The following is a 7,174-nucleotide window of genomic DNA, read 5'->3' on the forward strand; positions in this document are numbered from 1 at the left end:
AAGTTCTACTACAACGACAACCAACTCAACTTTTACATTTTAAGATTCAAGTAAGATTTAATTGCTTTAGTGATTTTACTATTGCAAATGTATCACACATTATTTCTATCAAACAATCCTTGTGCCATTGTTATGTACACACTTACAAAACAAAACAAGAAATTATTTAAGAAAAAAATGGTCAAGGTTTTTCATGTGATTCAAGAGCGATCCTTAGAGAAATATAACAAATGAACAAACATGAGGCCTACTCTAATGAGAAATGCAACAAAAAATAAATTAGGACAAAGTCATAGACGAAGTCCACATCCTATGATTGCAAAAATAACATAACATTGTCAATAGTTCTAATATGGTATTGAAATATAGTGCATAAGAATTAAACCTACATAGAAGATAGACACCAGATAAATAAATTATAGTCTCTTCACTTTCATTGAGCTACCTAAGGTAAACGTAAGAGTTCCACAATCCAAGGGCAATTTTCTAGAGTTATAGTACTATTTTCTAGAAGTGATTTATTCAACTCCTCAAGATTAGAGAGGATTGGAATAAAACATGATATAACTCATTGCAATGGGTGATAGCTCATGTTGAACCTTTGCAACAATTTTCCCAATAGCCCAACAAGTATTATTTGCATTAGAAACAATTTTCTTCACTTCTGTTAATTAAAATTTTGTGGAAACATTTAGGAAATCAACCATATTTGGTTGCAAATCCATTGCATTGACTTTTGCAAAGTTACCAAGTAGTGCAATGACACTTTGAAAAACATCAATAGCCTCATCTCCACAACATTGTAAAAGAAGATTTCTAAAATCACTACTTGTGACCAAACTTTTAATTCTACTTCCAAGGCCTTCAACAAGCTTGGACATAAAGTCTAGTGAGAAAAACAAAACTCATTATTATATGGATCACTTGCCTTTATAGGATCAACCTTTGCCATTTTTTTGATTCATATCAGGTTGATAGATCTCATAAATATAAGTTCAACATATCAAATAAACCCAAGACCCAATGTTTATGTTATTGTTGTGAAACATTCAAGCAAAGTAAAAAGATCCCTATCTAAATTTGAGTGTTGTTGTCATTTGGTATCAAAATATCAAGATATTTTTCTTGGTTGATTTCCTCCCCATCCATCCACAAAACCTTCAATTATACCAATCATATCATATACAATACAAAGATTTGGCCTTTGGTATTTAGCAAAGGCACACAAAAAGTGTTGTAAAATAAGCTCTGGATGTGGTGCCAACTCTCTTGTTGCCTCCTCTTCAAGGGTAGAAAAGGAAGAACAAGAAACCTCCTAAACTCTCTTATTGTTGTCTAAAATTCATTTAAGAAGACCAATAAGTACCTTAACAAACTATTCATGTCCTTCCAGATGACCTACAACCTGTACAATCCATTTATTATACTAAGAAAGAGTCCAACACATTATGCTTCACTCCAAAGGGTACTTTTCATCAAGAAGAGGCACAAGAAAAGAAACTATCAAATTACATGAATTGATGATATCCTCTTCTCCATCATAAGTTCCATATGCTCCTTGTGCTTGTGAATACAAAATCTAGGTTTCAAATCTTGATCCCTGTAAAAACATTTTCATCAGCCTTTGCATCAACAAGTGCCTCATATTATCTGCATACACCATGCTTGACAATAGAACCACAATCAAGTGTGGTAGAAACTCCATCAATATATGTGGATGAAGATGAGCTTCAAAAAATGCATACTATAATTCACATGACTTGAGAGCCACTTCTTCATCAACATCCTAATTTTCTTGCAACATATATACAATTACATTTCTCATTTGGGGTTGCAGGAAATTAGGTTGAGATTTAAGGAGTTGAACCAATGCAACACATACCATTTTCCTCACTTCAATAGGCAGATCATGAGAAAGAGTAAATAGGCCATGAAGACACTTATCCATAGGTAATAACAATATTTTAGGCATAAGCTCAATATACTAGTTCATAGAGAAAAGTGCCAATTTCTTGAGAGAAACATATGGTGACTGAAAAAACTAAAATAATCTAGGCAAAAAAATATCGATAGGTCACTCCTAAAACCCTGGTACACCAACATCCAACCCCTCTTGTATATCTTCATTGATCTTTGATAATGTATCAAGAGCACCTTCCATTAGATTGAAATCATTGCTATCAAATCATTGAACCAATGCCTACAACAATTTCAACTGAACATGCACCTATCCTTGTTGGACTACAACACTAACGACAATTCCCATTGTTGAATGAAGGTCTGTCTGGCACCCTCAAACAAGTAAGCAACTCTAATTGGATGTATTGTTGATAAGGAGTTATCAATGTAAAATTGGTCTTCAGATTTTTTTTCCAAGAGGAGCCATGTTGCTTGGCTATAATATTTTGGATTGATTTCTTTAAATTCTATTGACAAAGACTTCTTGTTAATTGATACTTCACTTATATCACAAAATTGAAACTTGCATGGCTAATATTGATGATATTACCTATGTAAGACTGATAATTGATATTCAAATCAGCAAGCATGAATTTCATCAATTGGATATAATGGAACATCTCTTCCTATTTTTATATGATTGTAATGCCCCCCTTTGGGATCTCTTTATATTTTTTCCTGTATCATGTGCTTTGTAATTTGTATGGTGTAATTGTTGATTGTAGATATACAAATTTGCAAACTCCCTTATACAATTCACTTGTTGTGTTAATTATGTTACTTAGCATCTTGTTTCATCATAGTTGTCATCTTAGATATGGATGTATAATCTTGGTACAAAAATATGAGGTTTTATCTGATATATTGTAATGTTTCCAGTCAAAAGTTATCTAGATTTAATTATGATTTTAGAGCCATGATATTCCATAAGTATGTTATTGACTACATTTCTTATTTGATCTCATTACAATTTATTGAGTTAGATTTATAATTTTCTTTGTCTCCCATAAGCTCTCTTTATTCTTGTTAGATTCATTCCATAATGACTTCATGGTTATAATGCCTAATACTATCCTAGAAATATGAAAGTTATCTAAGGTTTCAGATAGCTCATTCTACTACTCACTAGACATATAAGACCATCTTAAATTATATATATTTTTGATAATGTAGCAATCCGTTGCAATTGTGATGGCTTGTCCAACAAGCAACCATTGTTCCAATGGCATTATCATCGCATGTGATCACAATTGTGACATACACTATCGAAGAATGGTGGTCTCTCTAATGGTGTTTCCTTTAGACATCATCTCTATTGCAACATACCTTCTGACGGATGCCCATCGGGCCTGTTGCAATGTAGTTGGAACTGCGATGACTATCTGAGAATGTAGCCCATCATAGTTGCGATGGTAAACCATTGAACATATGAAAACGTGAAAATGAACTCTTTGCCCATATTTGTCCAAATTGTGATGACTTTTTCTATCACCATTGTGATGGACACCTTGCCATCATAATTTGCAACAACAAAAGTTTGACACCCATTCGACAGGGGCCAATTTCTATTACTGTCACTTTGGCGATGGGTGGTTGTCGTAATTGTGATGACCTACCATCGTAATTCGAGCCCAAAACATAGTAGTGAAAATACAATAAAAAATAATTATTTTGCAAATTCCTTGATCACAATTGATTGATTTCTCATTCCTTGCATCTGTAATGATTTAAAGGCATTTATAAACATATAAAAAGGATTTGTGAATGACTCAATATCTCTTGGAGTGCATTGTTCCATTAATATGCTGACAAGCTTAGGGAATTTGTTTCATTTTCTTAACTAGTTGAGTTTTCACTTTATAAAATGATTATTCCTTGGGAGTTATGACCTAATTCCCAAGGAATGGTCATGTTTTGACATGTATAATTTTGATTTACTCAAAATTGTTGGAAAGTGAAAAGTTTTTGGTGATCACCATGAGGATGAGTGTTTGAAGGAACATTAATTTTGTGGCAAAGTTATAGAAGTAAGGGATCTATCCATCAGAGGGTTGTATATTATTCTTGAATTAGTTAGGGTATACTTAGGAGAAGGTTAATCAACATTTTTTAGGTTACAAATGTGTTGGGAGAAGTGCTATTTAAGAAGCCCGAGTTTTGATGGGGGTTTAAAGAGTGATTTGGGGCTTTTGGGTATAGAGGCCTCATAGAATCCAATTGATTGCATATTTTTCTAATTATGACCAAATGAAAAATTTGTAGCAAGTGGAAAGGTTTGGTGAGAGGTCCATGAAATAGTTTCTTTGTAAATGTGCCCTCTATTTAATCCAAAAATAATCACAATTTGTTGGTTGAGATATTTGGTCCAAAACAAATGATAGTGACCTTTTGGTATGTTGAAGTAGAGCCAAAAAGGTACTCAAAAAGTTATTTTAAAAAACCTGTTAGGGAAATTTTTGAGAAAATAATAAATTTCAGTTGCTAGAGGTCTAATTGCTACTAGGCCTAGTGGATCAACATTTTTGTGTTTACCTATGAGATAGGTTGTTGAATCTTGGTGAGTGGCCTTTTTGGTTTGGGTTATGTAATTGGAGGCCTTGAAGACCCTAGTAGGACCCTTGAGAAGTTGAGTCCTTATATTTGCATATATAAGTCATTAATAGCCTTTGGAAACTTGAAAGGAGTTTGGAATTTTTGTGAGGTGTTGAGAAGGTTAGCAGGTAATTTGTTGTCCTTTCAATCTTGGCTTTGCATAATAGTAGTATCAGAGCATGGTAGTATCTTTGGGAAAGGTTAAGTACATGTTTTAAGAAGAATAATTTGAAATATTTGGAGAAGAGGTTGAGAAAATGCCTCCTAAAATGACAAATGTAGAACTTTCTAAGCTTGTAGCCCAACCAACAGAAGAATATAAGAAGGTCCTAGAGAAGATGAAAAGAATGGATAGAGAGTTAGAAAGAGTAAAAATGAAGAAGAAGAAGGGTACTGATCATCAAGATATTGAAGATGATGAAGAAGAATAAGTTGAGGTTGAAGAAGAAGAAGAGGAAAGAGAACCTAGAGAGGAGTTAGATCCTGATCATGTTAGGACAACAAAGTTGATTAAGGCCATTAAGGTAGAGGATTACAAGGAAAAGTTTGATATACCTATGTACGATGAGGAGATTAAAAAGAATATATTATTGACTTGTTTAGTGCAATAGAAAACTACTTTGACTATGAAGATGTCAAGGAAAGGCATAAGGTAAAGATTTCAAAATCAAGATCGAAGGGACATGCCTTGCTTTGGCAGGGTTGTTTGCATGCATAAAGGTGGAAGAAAAAGTTTCCAAACATCACTTCATGGTAGAGAATGATGGGTATGATAAGAGAAGAGTTCCTTATAAGGGACTATAAGGTCCAATTGTAAAAGAAGATGCAAGACAAAAGGACATGGATGTCCAAAAATACATAGAGAGTTCCATAAATTGGATATAAGGGTTTCTCATGATGAAGAGGAAGAAGAAAAGGTAGTAAGGTATATGAGTAGCCTAAGATTTAACATTGCAGATGAAATTAGTTTGAATGCCCCTAATACAATTGAGGAATGCTATAATTTGGCCATTAGAGCTGAAGAAAAGTTAAGAAAGACAAAATGGAGGAAGGAACCAATCAAGTAGAGTTAGAGGTGGTATGTACAATGAAGGTCATTGTTAGAAAAACCTTGAAAAGGGAAAAGAGCCCATGAATGAATCAAGAAGTTGGAAAAGAGGTGGTGGTAAGTTTAGTGTTGGTAGAGGAGCTAGTAATTTCAATGGAAAGTGTTATAGTTGTGGAGAGGAAAGAAAACCTTTCTACAAATTCCCTAATAAAGTCACAAGAAATTCTAACAAGAGGGTTTCCTTGACACAAGGAATAGTAGAAGAGGAGAACAAAGTAGGTGAAGATAAAGGAAAGGAAAATGAGGTAGGGTCCTATACCAAAGGAGATTTCTTTATGGTAAGGAATGGTGGAAAGTTTTAGAATAGAAATCCAAAGGTTTCCATTTTCAGAACTAATTGTGTAATCCAAGGCAAGACTTGAAAAATGATAATTGATTCACGATACTTTGACAACCTTGTTTCATGTAGGATGGTAGAAAAGTTTAACTTGAGAACATTTGAACACTCTAAGCCCTATAGAGAAACAAGGGAAAATGATGAACACAACCTTTTGGTGAGAGAACAAGCTTATTTGGAGTTTTCACTTGTTGAATATAGGGAGAGGGTACTTTGTGATGTAGTAACTATGACATCTCATCATATACTATTAGGAAGGCCATGGTAGTTAGAGAGGAGAATAATCCATGATGGATTCAAGAACATCAGTTAGTCCACAAAAATGGTAAGAAACATGTCTTGAAACCTTTACAAAGTAATGATATGGTTTAGTCAAGAATAATATGGTTTGGAAGGAAGAAGCATGTTAATTTTCAAAAGCAAACAAGGGGTAAGCCTATGGAAGGATGTCTAAAGAAAAAATCATCCATGTTGGTAGTGAAATCAGACATAGAAATGCAAGGATCTATTATATAAGGCAAAGAGAACAAGGTAACAACAAGGTAGTGGTAGAGGAATAAACATGGAGTAGTTGTGGGCACATTATGGTGTCTAATAGTTTCACCAATGAAGGGTGAAATGATATTGTTTATACCACAAAGTGGCAAGGATCATATGGATCCCAAAAAGTTGAAAAAATGGATTTTAAGCAAGACTGTGTTGACTTTTCCAAACCACAATCAAGTAGTGATATTGATGACACATTGTGTTTTTATACTACTAACAAACTTTGTGTGCAAGATCAAGAAGATGTTATAAACAATAGTCCACCAAGATAATTGAGGGAGGGCAGGGGGGGGGGGGGGGGTGTGAATCAATTATCCAAAAATTAAAACATTTATCTTCCTTAAAACTAAACTAAACCATTCAACCAAAGTAAACATCAACCATAACAAGATACACATAGACAATTACACCAAATATGTTAACTAGGGAAACCTTTGATCAAAGGAAAAACCCTAGTGGAAATGATGCCCACAAGATGATGTACTAATATAAATATTCCTTGTTAGAGGATGGAACCTATTAGGATTCTATTACAACATTTAGTACATATGAGTCCCTGTTAGAAGATTTCAACCTTGTTAGGAGTTGTGGTACAATGTATGCAAGAAGAGCTCACTGCCCAAACATGCAAT

General features: G+C 33.9%; 1 pseudogene; it reads right to left on the minus strand.

Annotated features, from left to right (window-relative positions):
- Window positions 1–445: 445 nt before the first annotated feature.
- LOC149531964 (transportin-1 pseudogene) lies at window positions 446–3,303 on the minus strand (annotated as a pseudogene).
- Between the last annotated feature and the right edge of the window lie 3,871 nt (window positions 3,304–7,174).

This window comes from Cupressus sempervirens, chromosome 11, assembly GCF_028749045.1.
Source record: "Cupressus sempervirens isolate cs-2001-9-10 chromosome 11, ASM2874904v1, whole genome shotgun sequence".
Lineage (NCBI taxonomy): Eukaryota > Viridiplantae > Streptophyta > Pinopsida > Cupressales > Cupressaceae > Cupressus > Cupressus sempervirens.